Source organism: Akebia trifoliata, chromosome 7 (assembly GCF_017979445.1).
Source record: "Akebia trifoliata isolate Shusen 1 chromosome 7, ASM1797944v1, whole genome shotgun sequence".
NCBI classification, from domain to species: domain Eukaryota; kingdom Viridiplantae; phylum Streptophyta; class Magnoliopsida; order Ranunculales; family Lardizabalaceae; genus Akebia; species Akebia trifoliata.
Window position 1 is genome coordinate 4,694,092 of NC_141381.1, and position 16,841 is coordinate 4,710,932.

Consider the following 16,841-nt stretch of genomic DNA (forward strand, 5'->3'; position numbering starts at 1 on the left):
AAAAAAGAAGGGAATGTTGGAGAATAATATATGCAGTAATATCAATTAGGATATTCTATATTAAGAAATTTTAATAAATTAGAATATTTATGTTGGGCTAGTTTTCTTATCTTAGTTAATATAATCCCTATAAATACCCTATCATAATTCATGTAACATTCATCCAAGAATACTCAATAAATTAATTTTTACAATTTATATAAAATACTTAAATTAATAAGAGAATGATCAAATCAATGTAGAAAAGTAAAAAATTCAAAAAGTGGTAAATTGTCTATTTCAATTTTGAAAAATGGAAAATTAATGTTTTCGAAATTAAAATATTTTACATAAGTAAATTTCTTTTTAAAAAAATTAATAAAATTAAAAAAAAAATTTCTCCATTTACATAAAAGTTTTTATCCCAAAAATTATAATCTTTCCTTTTAAAAATTAAAAGAATAATCTAATTCAATTTTCAGCTCATGTTCATAATAAATGAGCCAAAAAATAATTGTGTCCACTTGAGGAAACAATAATGGTGGTGGCTGGCGTATACGTATAGTGAGAGTGATGTGGCAGATCACATTATCACATAAAGTCCGCTTTTTTGGTTTTATTTTGAAAGCGACAGAAAAGTGGCAAATTCATTCGCACGTGCTTTCCCAATCACCCAAACCATATCCGTATGCCTTCCTGCTGGGTTCCTAATCAGCAGTCCGTAATAGACAAGACTTCTGACCCTACACGTAGCAACACCAAGTTGAGAGCTGATGATGTAAGTGACGTCCACGTGATTTGGTTGGTGTAACTGTCATCTATACCCTCCAACTATAATCCTTGATTGATTTTATATATTGTGGGACCGAATGATTCGCCCAATTGAAGTTGGTATCTTTTGTTAAAATTTTATTGTGTATCACGAGAGAAAGAATTTATGATTCTTTGCACATGTCACGTCGATGAGTTTTTGAATTATTCTGTCAAGTTGAATAAGAAAATAATTATACAATTAAAACTTTAATCTAGACTGAGATGTCTCTAATGAGTCAAGATGACTCGATGTCTCAGATAAATTGAGTGTCAAAATTTCATTTGGGTCGAATCAATTTTACAATATAGGCTCCACTCCACCTAACACACTTTCTTGCTTTCCTTTTCCTTTTATTTTTGAAATGGAATCAACAAATTTAGCTATTTGAAGATAAGAATGTTTAATGGGCACTAAAGACATCAATTATTCGGGATCACTAGTCGAGCACTTGAGCTATGAGGATGAGTGTGGTGGTTGAACATTAGTGATAGTTGCAACTATTATTCATTATGCATATCTACTAATTCACATTCGATCACAACAATGGACATGAAATGATCTCGAAATCTAATATATTTTAATCTTTATTGAGAATCAAATACACATGCATAATGGTAATGCATATGTTTAATTGTGTGTGTGTGTGTGTGTTTTTTTTTCGCATAAATTATTCCAAAACATAGGATTCATTCAAATTTTCAAAATGTACAATATTTTGTTTCATTATGTAAAAAATAAAACAGAAGTTTTGGGTCAAAAGATTCAGAAACGAAACAAATCTTTGGACCATAGTTATAGTATTACAAGAAATTATTTGGGTCATGTAGAATTTGCGGGATGGTTTAAAATTGAAGAAAGAGACATCATAGCCAATGAATTATTAGCTATTCGGGAAGTTCTGAATTTTGCGGCAATACGTAAGCTAAGATAAATTTAAAGATATAGGGTTAAACTTGTACTAAAGTTTTCAATTTTAAATAAAGTGATCTAAAGTTTACGATATGTATAAATTTATAAATTGATTCCACATCAAAACATACACTATTAGAAAAGTGAAAAATTACCACAAAAATTGAATCTATACATCCCTTTGCATTCATAGAAGTCCAAAATGAAATTCATGGAAACATCCTCCATGGCGTCTTTTTTCCCAACCATTGTCTTAGGGTTTAATCCAATGGTGTTCAGGAAAAGCTCCTTTTTTGGGATCCTTTTAAATAATAAGGTTTATATTTTAGAAGATTGGGATTTTTCTTCTTTTGAATTTTGAGAGAGATACGAAGAGGGGTGTACAAGGGCTTCCAGACTTAGGTTTGAGATTAAAATCTTGAGTGGTTATGTTTTGTATTGTTCTTCTTTAATTATTTAGTGAAGAAAATCAAGTCTATCTGTGGACATATGCATCATTGTCGAACCACATAAATTTTTGTATTCTTTGATTTGCTTTTTCATTTTCTTTGTAATCATGTTTTAAAGGTATTTTCAATATTTTATTTTTATTTTTAATAATCAGATATCTCTTTAAATAACGGATTGGGCCCATATTTGGGCTTTGCCCAATCCATAGACCATGGTTCTGTCCAAGGACTAGTCTTGGGGCACGTGCAACTCCTACACGTCACATAAACCATGTATCTTCAAATTCACAACATCAATGTCCTATCATGCATTTTTTTTAATCAAAAGTACTTTTCTTTGCTAAGAAGAAGTTGTTTTCATGCCCAAAACGTCCTAGGGAATCACATATTATATACGCAACTAAAAGATAATTGTTCTCTCCTAAAGATCTTTTAAACCATATACTCAAGTTTTTTAAGAAACTAAAACTTTTTAGATAGTCAAAATATACTTTAATGAAAATCAAATAGTAGTTCAATCTACTAAGCATATTTAAACTTTCGTCAATTCAATCACACTCAAACTTTTAATAAGTTTTTGACATCTAAACCATGCAAATCTGCCCAAACTTCATGTTGTAGCTATCATAGATGAGCTTTCGAGCACGATAAGATTCGAGAACATGAAATCGTTGTGTCATTTTAATGAATTGAAATTCGAAAAGATATATTTTTAAATAGTCAAAAATGTAAAATTAAGTAGGACATAATTACCTTGTTGTTGTCTCTGTTTTATTGTACTTTAGAAAGCTATGGTGAAAAAAGGGAAATAAGGATTAAAAAGTGGGGGGTTAGCATAGTGATTTTAAGGTTAATGATATACAGGTAGTGTAATCTGAAAACGTAATTATAGTTTATCCATCCGAAAAAATTGTGTAATCTTAACCATCCAATTGAAAATAGAAAATACTTTTACTTCAAGATCAACACCTTTAACTATCCAATTGTTGAACTTACCACTTTTTATTTATTGTTGAGGTCAACACTTTTTATTGTTGAGCTAACCATTTTTACTGATCAACAAACCACTTTTAATTTATTGGCGGGCGCACCACTTTTTATTATCGAGTTCGACATTTTTTATTGTTGAATTCGACAATTTTTAAAAGATGTCGAACTCAACAATAAAATGTGGTGAACTCAACACCAATAAAACCAACCCATTTTCATTTTTTGAGTTTTTAAGACTAAAATACATGGAAAGATCAATTAAAAACTTGAGATAGTGACTTATCTATAGATGATTTCAAATAAAAAGAACCATTCTCGAGCCATTTTCATCCAAATATGAAGTAAAAAAGTAAAAAAATCATAATTTTTTACATGTCTTCAAAATATTTGAAAAAATTCTTGAAAACAACTTCTACTTCCTTTATAAATCCTTTTTGACAGAATGGGGTCTCTGAAACTTGATTGGGATGCAAAAAATCCATTTTTATTTATTTATTTTTTTTTTTTTAAAAAGATGAGTGTGAACAGTTAGGGTATTCACTTGTGAGAAAATGTGGGAAATGGATTTTAGTAAGGTTGGCAATCTTAGCACAACCGGCGAACATGACTTGAAAACGATATGAATTTAGTAGGTTTGGGTCATATTCATGTCAACCAGTCTAATACGATTATTAAATGGGTCAGGTTTGAATTAGAAGCATCAACCCACTTAATCCGTTTTGACATATTTAATTATTTTTTCATTAACGTGTAGTTTTATGTGTATCAATACTTACTTAAGAATTTTTTAAATTGCCCATTTTTTCTAGAATTTTCTTAAACTTTTTCATGATACATTTTTTCTAAACTCTATACCATATAAAGAGTGTGCTACAATATTTTTCAAATAATTAATGATTAAACTTTTAGTTTGGGAAAGGAAAAAGTGATATCTCACTTATAAAATTATTTATTTATTTATATTTATATTTTTTAAATATTTTTTTATTATTGAAATCTAGAGGCATGTAGTGTTTGATTCCTAATATGGTGATTTATACGGGCAAAACAACCCTTAGTAAGATTTAAGATATTAGTAAGGCTAATATGTCTCATCCATTTTCACGGACTTACCCTTTCTTACTTTGGGATAGATAGATGCTTCCCCAACTTCGTTTTGTAAACTAGTTTCTTTTTAATTTAAATTCAATTTAGAAAAAAAAAAAAAAAAAAGACTAGTATGTCTCATGTGATAATGTAATACATTTTGTTAAGTCAATAATAATAATAATGAAAATTACTTTCCTTATTAAGTTAGTAAGGAAAATTTTTGATCACATCACCTTATGACATCCAAAAATATGATTTGATGCCACAGGGTTGTAAATGACAAAATTTTATGAATTTCAAATTTTTTTTCAAAAAAAGTTATTTTTCACCATTGAATTGTAATTTCAAATTTTGGGAGTTTGGAAGTCGTTCACTTTCAAAACCTTGGATCAAGCTCAAAAAATAATTTTTTAATATGAGTTTTTCCATAAAATTTAGAAGGCTATGGTGATGGATTAAAAATGTGGTAATCCATGCGGGCTCAAGAACCCTTAGCAAGATTGTGATAGTAACAAAGATGGAGATAGATTATAAAATAATGCTCTTATTATTTTTATTTTATTTTAGGTAGAGATGTAGTTTTTATACAAGGTTATAGGTTATAGACACATATTCTTTTTCTTTATTTCTTATCTCTTTAATTGATTGTATTACATTTTTTATGATAAAACTTAATTTATGTTTTGTGATTCTTAATTAATGATTAGGCTCCTATAGAATCCTAAACCCAAAAAATAGAAATCTTAAAAAAAAAAAAAAAAAAAAAAGACAAGAGAGCATCTATTGGCACCCAAGTTTTTCATATCCTCAATCATTCCCTTATTTTCTTTATTTTTAATTTGGTTGTAATAAGTAAAACGTAGGGTGCCAATTGTAGCTCTCAAAGTTTTGGTTAGGGTGGAGATCCTAACTAGGACAGTAAATGGAATAGGTTTGACCCGCTCTACCATTGATCCGGTTTGGGTATTTTTATTTTATTTTATTATTTTTTTAATTGGTAAGTATATTTTTAACGAGATCAATAACTAGATGATTGTGGGAGTTGAACCCAAGTACAAGGCAACATCACCCAAAGACTTTGGATAGTGATAATAGACCCAATTCATAATTAAGACTGGGCTTGAGAACTAGGTCCATAAATAAGCCCAAACAAGTGCAGGCCGGGATGGGCTTGGATGCCTAACTATGGAGTCTGGGTTTTGCCCAGTATTTTGAGGTCTGAATAGTTTAAGGCTAGGTCGAACCCAGCCCACTAACAGTTCTAATCCTGAATGTGTCTTGGCACACTCTGATGTGGTGGTGCACACATAATCATAGATGTTTTTTGTGTTAGATGCGAGTGAAAAGCATTTATGGTTATGTGTGTACCACATCATCAGAAATGTATAATCGATGTACATTTTAATGTTACTTCAGCATTACCCTATTAATAAAGAGAGCTGCTATTGCCACACCAACTATTTCTAATGCCACATCAATTCCTACGTAAATCACCAAAGAATTGTACCCAATTGGTGTGGTTTTAGCAAAATGGAAATAGCATCTCTCTTAATAAACTATATCAGAAAAATTGTGGTCTGGTCGCTCCAGCTCTACCATAAAATGGAATAGTTTTGGAGGTCCGATCAGCTTTGGTCGGTTTCGGCCCACCCCATATCTGTCCAGGCCCATTGATAGCATTCACTATGAGCTGAGTTTTAATGTGTTTTTGGTTTTGCCCCACATATCTAGACTCATTGACCATGCCGTGTGGCCCACATCTTTTTGGACGGATATACTAAAAATCAGATTGATTGGTGATTTAAAGAAGTTGAATTCAATCAATTTTCATCATAGACATTTAGAATATGACCCTAGCCAATAGTGACAAATCGGAAAGGCATTGGAAAATTTTAAAAATAAAAATAATTTAAATGTTTAAAAATGTAATAAATACGTATTTCATAAATTAAATGATAAAATAACACTTAAAAAGTGTAAAAATAAAAACAGTCTGTCTTTTTAGAAAATCGTGGATTAAATCACGATTATTTGTATTTTTTCAAATAATTGTGATTTAATCGAGAACTACTAAAATCCTAATTTAAAATAAAATTAATTTCTGTCTTTTAAAAAAAATTGTCGATGAAATCAAGAATAATTATATTTTTTTGAAATAACCATGATTTAATTAACAACTATTAAAATTGTTATTTAATCACAAAATTTTCTCACCATGGTTTCAGCCACATCATTAAAAATCCTCAAATTAAATTCTATGACTATAAATCATCAATTAGGCTGATTTTTTTGTACGTAGGTTCACCACAGTATGTGAAAAAGGGGTAAATTTGACTTCAAGATCCGTAGAATTTGCTTGGATTTAGTTAAATTTGGCGAACCTTCACATTGAATTTACCCTTTTTTCACTTAGTGCCGAAAAATCAAAACATTAATCTATTAGTGCATGATTGAGCATTTTCACAATAAATTTTTTGTTCAAGTAATTATGAAAAAAATCCATTTTTATATATTAAAAAAACAAACTTTTCAAGGAAAAGCAATCATAATTCATAGCCACCATCAATGAAACATCTTTTACATGCACACAATTAAAAGTATAAGAGAGTGCCAAGTGACAGAAATGAAATATAAACGACTTTTTTTAAATTCTACGATCAACAATTCTGAATTAACCATGACTTACAGATCGGGATAGAGGGAGAGTAAACTGAAAATAGTACTAATATTTTAAACCTAGTAACCTATATTCTATAATGTCATAATCGATTGATTCATGAAAAATTACGGCATCCCAACCGTTGAAACAAGAAATCTAATGGCTGGGATTTATTGTAGGATAATTATATATATGGAGATCGTATTATAACAGTCGAATCATATATTTATCTTTCCATCTCAAGCGTTCATTAGGCACAAGTTGTGAAACGTTGTTGGTATAGTATCTAATGAACATCTGTGATGGAAAGATATTCCCTAGGAAATCAGTACTAATCCCTAGGAAATCTTTGTTTCTCCTCTCATCTCAACGATTCTTCAACTAAATAGCAAAATAGACAGTAATAGTAGTACTAGTAGTAGTTCACACGAAATATGTTACAAGAGATGAGTAAGATCATGCACCACGAATATGTTGAACTTGTTGAAAATGCTTCTGTACATCAATTATGCATTCTTCTGTAGAATAGTTTTCCGGATCAGAACAAAGAAGAAGAAGAAACCCAATCACACATCCTAAAATGGGACAAAAGGAAGATAGAGAACTAGCCCATTGAGGCTCCATGGCTCCTTCATTTTGGTCTGATTGTGTAACCATTTGATCTGTAATAAGTTCTTTGAGGGTATAGAGTGAGGGAGTTTTTATTAAATATATATAGATAGTAGTAGTGACTTAATGGGCAACGAGGTCCAAGACTTAGGTAACAAGTTACGCCTAATATTATTGAAACACCAATGCTGGATTGACATTTTTGGGGTGACAAAAATGACATTTTGACTAGATGGCGCATACATAATCGTAGAAACTTTTCCTTGAGGTGTGAGTAAAAAACATCTACGGTTATGTGCACACCATCACGTCAAAATGTCATTTTTTTCACCCCAAAAATGTCACCCCAGCACGGCTCTTATTGAAATTGACCTTAATGTCGAATCTTATTAACCATAGTTGAAGATAAACCTTATTCCTTAATGAAGATGCTATGCTTCTTCTTTTTGACGTTTTAGGCAGTTAACTTGTCCAAAGATTAACAATTGTATGGTTGAAGAGAAAAAATTATAGTTTAATATGATTAAAATAAAAGCATTAGAAATATAATATTGATTAGATCAGATCTTTGGACTTTTTTTTTAATTTACTCATGATATAATTGAATGGAGAAGCAAAATCCGTTTAGTCCAAGACCAAATCTTTGGGATAAGAAGATTATGATGTTGTTATTTATAGCAATATAATATATACCACAATTTACTCAAATCCAACACAGCTAGACTTTGATCTTAGAAAGTATTAGAGTTTGCCTGTGCAGGTATCTTCTTTGGGTTTATGGAGTGGAGAGGAAGGGCAATTAAGTTGGAGGGATATTATTTAAAGGGTGAGGATCACTTGACTCTTAAGAATGACTTATGAAAAAAACTAATGATCCATGCCCGTTAAATGCAATATCCAATAGTTGAGATTTATCTTCAAGATAAGCATCTCAGAGATTTGTGTTATGAAGATACTCATAAATCTTAACCATTGGATTTTGTATTTAAAGGGTTGAGATCGTGCATTATTTTTATGTGTTATTCTTAGGAGTCAATGGATCCCAACCCTTATTGAAAAGCGTGAGAAGAGGAAATCATTAAGGTTAATTATATGAAAAGTGGAACATTAAACATGAAAATTCGACAGGCCAAGGCCCACGAATTTTAGAAATTATTTATGTTCCCCGAATTCAACAGTTTGGAGTCATCAAATTTTCCCATCCTCCATTAATTTGATGATTTTCACCTGTCCAAAAAAAAATATTCGATGATCTTTGGCTGTCAAATAGGGGCTTTTTTCACGTTGTGGTTGACTTACCTTTTACCTCTTCTAATTTTCTACCCATTAATCTATGTAACATTTTATGTAAAATATTGTCTAGAATTTATCTAAGTACACGATTGATTGAGGTCCTTTGTAATATTGTTCTAAAGAAGTAGGGGGTGCATTTGAGAGAGACTAGAAACTATACAATAATGTTTGCAGACATGTGAGGTTTAATACTTTAAATCTCATCTACTTGAATTTGAGAGTTGACGTCATTCAAAGAGTTTAAGGTGTAAATGGACATTATAAAAAAAAAAATGAAATTCATTTTTCAAGAAGTTGGTGACTCAAATCTAGTCTAACCTTAAAGGTTTGGGTAAGGAGATTCGATTATGAGATAAAAAAAGATGTTAGGCACCTTATCTCACCCATGAAGTTGATGATTACCAAGTATTAGCTAAAAGTAAAAAATTAAAACTATTTTTTAAAGATTTTTTAGTTGGAAGATGAACAATGCATGCATGCATGGATGCATGAGGTAAAGAATGTGAGTGGATGCAAAAGTGTATATAATATGTCCATAAAGGATTTTTTTTATATGATTTGAGTTTTGAGTGTTAATCCATAAAGACAACATTCTTTGACTCTTTGCACTTTTAGAATAAGAAAAGTGTGGTTTGTGCAAAAATATATGCGTAAAATGGTTCCTTAAGGAACTTATTATATATTTATAACGGGGAGAGAACTTTACATGGAAGAATTACTCTCTTCCTCCTTAGTCATTAAGAGTGCTTATACTACATGCATTGTAAGTAAGTTAAAGGAACTATAATAACATTGGAAAGTAAAAGTTCTCTAAAAAGTTTATTATGGGCTTAGAAAGAGGAAGATTACCTCACATAGAGGAATTACCCTCTTTTACCTTGGACATGAAAAATAACTATACTACTTACTTAAAATCTTGATGAACTTGTAAGTATAGAAATAAAAACAATTACAAGATATTTAAAGTTCCAAATGGACTTATAACATGTAAGGATTCTCTCACAAGGGAGACTAACTCTCAATCCAAACGAACCATAGGAATTACACTACATTATTGCTAAGGAAATTTAAAATGTAAAGGTGGTATTATAGTTGGTAAGGAACCTAGTACAAAGGGAATTAATTAACCCTCAACTCAAATTTTCCATTTAAAAGAAAATGAAATCTACACTATATTGCTTGAAGTAAAATTGAACTTTAAAGCTAAAGATAATAGAATAGGGGTAGAAGTGGGATTAGGGGTTACAAATAGTAAAAACAAAAACAAAAACAAAAAAAATATTTTCCCCACCTTGGTCTTTTTCCATGCTTATCTTTCTTTTTGTTCTAAGCTTCTAAAAATGTATGAGACAATATTTGAATAGAATTTTGGAGGTTTAGAAGGCTTCAAGATGAACATTTGATTGAATTTTGGGATTCAAACTTACCTCATCTATTTTTTTGTACCTCTTTGAGTCTTGTTAATTATAATGATCAAATTATAGAAATGTTAAAGCATGCACTTTGGTATATGACATGCTCATTGTCTCAATTTGCTCATTTTTTCTAAAATAAAATTATAGTCAATTTTCTCTAATTCTCACTATAACTCCCTCTATCTTCAAAATCCAAAATAAAAATGACTTCATTTATAGTCATATTGATAACCATTTTTAGATAGGAAGGAAAAGGTACCTAACACCTTTTTTATCTTTCAATCGAACTCCCTTACTTAGAATCTCAAAGAAATTTTTTCCCATTATCCTTTTGAATATGAGAGTCATTACAAGCCAAGAAAAATAAATTATAAAACATTTTTATGATATTCATTTACACCTTAATTGAATGGTGACAGTTCTAAAATCCCAAATAAATGAGCACAAACCTTCATAAGATTTTGAAACCCACCTATCTACAAAGTGCATAAATCTTAAGTGACCGACTTGCACGTGATACATGTCGCCCCCTTGGCGATTATAGATTTTACCCTCCACTGGTATAGAGGATTGTGATATGTGATGTGGTGTCCACGTTTGCTATTAACAAAAATCCTTGCTACCCTGTTAAATAGATCTTCAAGTGCCCCATGTATATATAGAGATTTGTATCGAGTGGTCTATTAATTAATAAAATTTTAGTCCTAATTCTAACCTTTATCTTGAATCCCATTTACCCACACATTATGTTTGAGATTTTCTTTCAGAAAATAATTTTTCACTAAAGAAAAAAATCCTAATCTTGGTGGAAAAATATTTCCTGACTCTCAGAATTTTTTAAATGGTGTATACACCTCGACTACAATGATTATTTGAGATGGATTGTGATTTCAAACAATGAAATGCCCCCCTGACAATTGCGTAGTTGCCCCCTCAATTCTTTTAGTCCTTTACAGATACCCCTCCAAGAATATTTGGTATGCACCCTTGTGTTTTCAAACTGATGATGTGCCCCCTTTGACCTCAATCTCCTCTAATAAACTATTTCCAAATGACACTAATGCCCTCACCTTCAATTTATAGCAAAAAAATCATGATTTTTTCCCCAGAAACCAATCCTTTCTAACTCTTCAATCATCCTGATATATTATTTTTCTAGGTATTACCAAAACATACGGTGAAATCAACTTATTTTTCAGTATAGTACAAACTCGAAACTATTTATAAAAATTTGTTTTAAAAAAGTGTTTTTCGTACTCAAGTTATTATTATTTTTTAAATGGTTAAAGAGCTGTTATTAAATAACATAAATGCCCAAGACATTAATATGGTGAAATACTGATTCTGGCCATATTATCTTTAAGGTTTGAATGTTGAGGTAGATAGCATCTTAAGGTTCAAGATGAGAATAAAGTTTTTAACAAGAAGTTGAAGATGCTGGTTTTGAGAAGAAATATTAGGGACTTTTAGCTAGAGGTCTAATATGATGGGCATTTGTGTCATTTTCTATTAATCTGTTAGAAAAGACTAGGTCTAGGGGACATGTCATCAGCATAAAAATACAGATATATCTCAAAAATTCATTAAAATGTGGAGGATATGACTAAAGCATCTTAATTTTTTTTGAGAACTTATATCGGCACTCCGGCGTTTATTTATTGCATCCCATTAAAAGGAAAAAAAAAAAAAAAAAGGTTGTTTAGACATACCCCTCAATGTTGGCTATGTTTTCAAAAGGATGACATCCTCTATTGAAGAAAGTTTTCTTTAAATACTAATAGAAGAGTAGCGATCAATGGCCAACAGTTTGGCAAACATTTTGGCAAACACATTTTTCAAAACATGGGTTAGAGGTCTTGGAATGGGCTGATTTTTGGTGAGGATGATCTCTATGGTGAGGAGATCATCATCACCAAAAATCAGCCCATTCCAAAACTTCTAACCTCATCAAAAATGGTTTACAAAAAATGGACGGTTCACGATTTTTCAACTTGTAAAATGGGGCTAGAAGTTTTGGAATGAGCTGATTTTTGGTGATGATGATCTCCTCACCATAGAGATCATCCTCACCAAAAATCAGCCCATTCCAAGACCTCTAACCCATGTTTTGAAAAATGTGTTTGCCAAAATGTTTGCCAAACTGTTGGCCACGGATAGGGACCCTAATAGAAACTTAGAAGTGGCCTCAATGCAAGGGATCTTCAACGTGTAAGTCAAAAAAAACCATTATTTTTTCCCCTCACAATCAATATCATCTCCAACCCTTTAAGACAAGGTTGAAAACAATGGATTGAATATAAATGGATTAAAAGAAATTTACTATAAAAGTTAAATTACTTGAAGAAGATAGGTTTGAGAGGAAAATTTGAGGTTTTTTTATTTTATATTATATAGTAAAGATTGAAGATTAGGGTATTTAAGTTATTTAAAATTAATTTATAAGAAAAGAATAAGGTCAAAAGGGCATCTTATCAGTTTGAAAACATGATGATAAATTAATTAATTAATTACAGATATTATAAATTGGTTATAGTTTTCCCCTCCCTCCAAAAAAAAAATCTTGCCAACAGGGGTGGAGTTAATAAGGATATTTTCAACTAATTACATGTCCTATTTGTCTTCACTCCCTCACCTCTTTCCCCATTTGCCCTCACCTCCCTCAAATTTTTGCCCTCTCAACCCCTTTTCCAATTTTTTGTCGACGACATTGTCTCTTGAACGGCCTTCTTATATACTAATTGAAAATGACCTAAATATCCTTTTCTTCAACTTCCAACCAAAAAACCTGAATTTCTCCCTAAAATCATTCATCTTCAAGTTCTTCAATTATATAACTAACCATAGTTTGCCCCCACTACAAGAAAATCCTGGCTCCGCCCCTACTTGGCAGGGTAAATTATTTTCTCCGCCAACCCATCAAGGCAGTGAAACTAATTTTGACAAACATTTTAATGAGAAAATCTATTTTTTAGGACTATGTCCTAAAATTTTAATTTTTCTGAGAAAGTGCAATCATAATTCATACCACACTTGAAGAAATATATTCTACATGTTCACGATTAATAGAAGAATCCAAGTAACATAAATAAGAATATAAACGACTTTTCCATAAATAAGAATATAAACGACTTTTCCATAGTGCCAAATTTCATCTCCACAACGATGACTTACAACAGTGAGTGAGAGAGAGAGAGAGAGATGAAAATGGTACTAAAATTCTTATGCGTTGAACCATGTAACCTATATACTTTGTCTGATAAGCAACTTAGATGATAATATATGTTCTTGAGAATCTAATCTCTAGGAAACCTGTACCGATCCCTAAGAAATGTGTATCCCATCTCATCTCGATATCGTTGTACCCATAGCAAATTGGCAGTAATACTACTTCGGTTCGGACGAAATATGTAAGAATAGGAGAGTAAGATCAAGCACCTCGAATATGTTGAACTTGTTGAAAATGCTTTTGTACGGCAACTATGAATTCGTTGCCCGAACAATTTTTGTTGTCTTCATTGGACATCTCGCACTTGTTTGAATCTGTTTTCGGGTTTGAACAAAGAAGAAGAAGAAAACCAATAACACAGCCTAAAATGGGGCAAGAGGAAGATATAGAATTAGCCCATTGAGGCTCAATGGCTGCTTCACTTAGGTTTGATTGTGTAACCATTTGATCAACTAATAAGTTCTTTAGAAGTTTGATACTTGAGGGTGTAGAGTGAGAGTTAGATATATTTATATATAGAGAGATATTAGTGACTTGATGGGCAAGAAGGTCCAATGCGTGGGTAACAAGCTATGTCCACTCTTGTTCAAATTGACTTTAATGCCCAAAAATAATTGATTGTAGTGGAGAACCTTAGCTCATGTTGAAAATGCCATGCATCTTCTTTTTTAAAGTATAGGGCTTTTAAATGGGCCAGGCCATGAACCTCGGGTCTTTGAAATGGTCTAAGCAAGTCTGGGCCTAATAAAGAATACTCAAGCCTATCGGCCTTCAAAATCCTAGTATAGTAAATCTAGGGCTGTCAATGGATGCTTATCGGTTCGGATATAGCAATATCCGAATTCGAATTCGAATCCGACGGATGTTCTAAAACTCTATCCAAATATGAATCCGATTATCTTATCGGATATCAAATAATATCCAATTAGAATTTGAATAATTTATATATTAAAAAAAACATAATTTTTTCTTATCCAATTAATTTTTTATTATATATATATATATATATATATATATATATATATATATATATATACTATTCTATTTTATTATATTATGTATATAATAAATAAATAAAATAGAATAGTATATATTATATTATTTATATAAAAATAAAAATAATAAAAATAATATATATTATACATTATTTCGAATTGGATATTATTGAATTCGAAATGTTAATATCTGAAGCCGTATCTGATAAGGATTCGAATATATAAAACTATTCGAATTCGAATTTGATATCCGAAAATTTCGAATAATATTTGATTTTTCGAATTCGAATCGGATTCAAATTTTCCACTATCCATTGATACCCCTAAGTAAATTACTAATAAAATTAGTGTGCTGCTATTGGCACCCCAACTTTTACTTATTGCACTCCAATTTCTTAAATATTTTATCACACCTCATACCCCAAATTAAACATTAAAGCACACTTTTCAAACATTTCAAAGGTTTGGCTCAAATTATACTCTTAACGTTACAAAACAATTTCAACATATTTGGTTACAATTATGATTAGGCTCATATAAAATCCTAAACCCAAAAAGATAGAAATCTAGAAAAATGAAAAAAGAGACAAACAATGGTTAGTGGTCAACCCAGGTGACAGTGGGTACTTCAACAGGTTTGGAACCCAGGTCATAGTATCGACACTCCACAACCCTTACACAACTTAGCTAAGTTGGCACCTTTCAAGAAGTGCCAATATGCTTGTATTAATGTTAAATAGAAATTTTATATACTATGTTTGTGCCTTGTAGTCTAATTGTGATATCGTATTGGTAAAATGGACAATAAACCTAAGTATTCTACTTTATATGGCTAGCCTGATAATTTTATATATATATATATATATATAATAGAAGGGATACTAAAGAACACATGGCTTTTCTTGCTTAAGTTGTAAATTGTAAAGGGTCAAACCAATATTTTATCAGGAACCTACACGTATCCTAGTGAAGGCGTGAGTTGAAGAACATAACAGCAATAGCTGAGGACAAGTGGTACTCGGAGCAAGCTAGTAATCCAATCCAGCCTAGTAGAAGGGCAGAACATAAATAGAGGTTTGCCCTACTGGCAGGGTAGACTAAGTTAGTATATTCGCACGATCCCATACCAAGTGTATCAAGCTTCAAGATTCTAGGAAAAATCCCAAGAATTTCTCCTAGAATCTTAGAGCATGATAAGGAAGATTCCAATTTAATTTAGGATCCATGTGATCGTGGGATCCCCCATGATCAAATTCCAAATAAACGGGAACCCCCGATCCTAGGAATATCCTATATATTAAATGGATGACGTAGAGCTAGAGATATTTTTGGCTCTTTTTTGCAACTCTAAGTTTGATCGTCAAAGGATTATTGGCATGAACCACACCAATGCCATCACGGAGGAGCAATGAGTACTTTTTCAGAGCAACAAAACAGATTAACAATAGGTAAAATTCAAATTTGCCTCTATACAAATAATTTAAGATATTTTAGAAAAAGTAATGCTGTATTCTAGTACTCCTGATAGATTGAGTATCATAAATAGAAAATAATCGAAGATCACCAGCAAAAATATGATATGAAAAAATGGAGCACTAGAAAATAAAGGAACTTGAATATCAACAATATTGCTCATTCTTGTCATAAGTAAACTAAGCCTCCATTGCTAACGTAAATAAATATAGAGAAAAAGGATCGCTTTGCCTAATACCGCAATTTCTCGAACAATATCTATATATCTTATATCGCCGATCATACATAGATGGGAACATCTAATCCATAATGCATTCACTCACCCTATCAATTCAAACTAAGAAGGCATTTGATTTGAATTCTAGAATTTGATTTTGGTTCATAATTGCCAGAATCAGATTCTAGAATCCAATGTGATTTTGATGCATTGTTTGGTTCGGATTATCGACCTAGTTTTTTCATAATCAGTAACCAAAATCATGTAAAATCAAAAACAGTTCTTAAGTTGTTTCTCTTGATTCTCAAAGACCATCCACTTACGATGATCTTGATATAATCTTGCAATAATAATAATAATAATAATAACAGTATCAATAAAATTATAATTGTAATTCATAACACTAATAATAGTAATAATAATATATAATTATAGTTAACAACAACAATAGTAGCAATAATAATAATAATAATAATAATAATAGTTTTTGAAATACAAATAAAAAGTCATCATAATTTTTTAGTTAGTCTTACTATGCTTCTTAATGTATAATTAACTTGAAAATTAATAGAAAATGATTAAAATGTCTTCTTTTTTTTAAATTTTGTAAAAAAATCTTTGATTTTTCTCTTAAAAATTCATTATCTTTAATTTCTGGGACATCTATTGTTATTGTTACTTTTAGTCTCAAGAAGTGTAATTGGGTAATTTTTTTCACAAGATC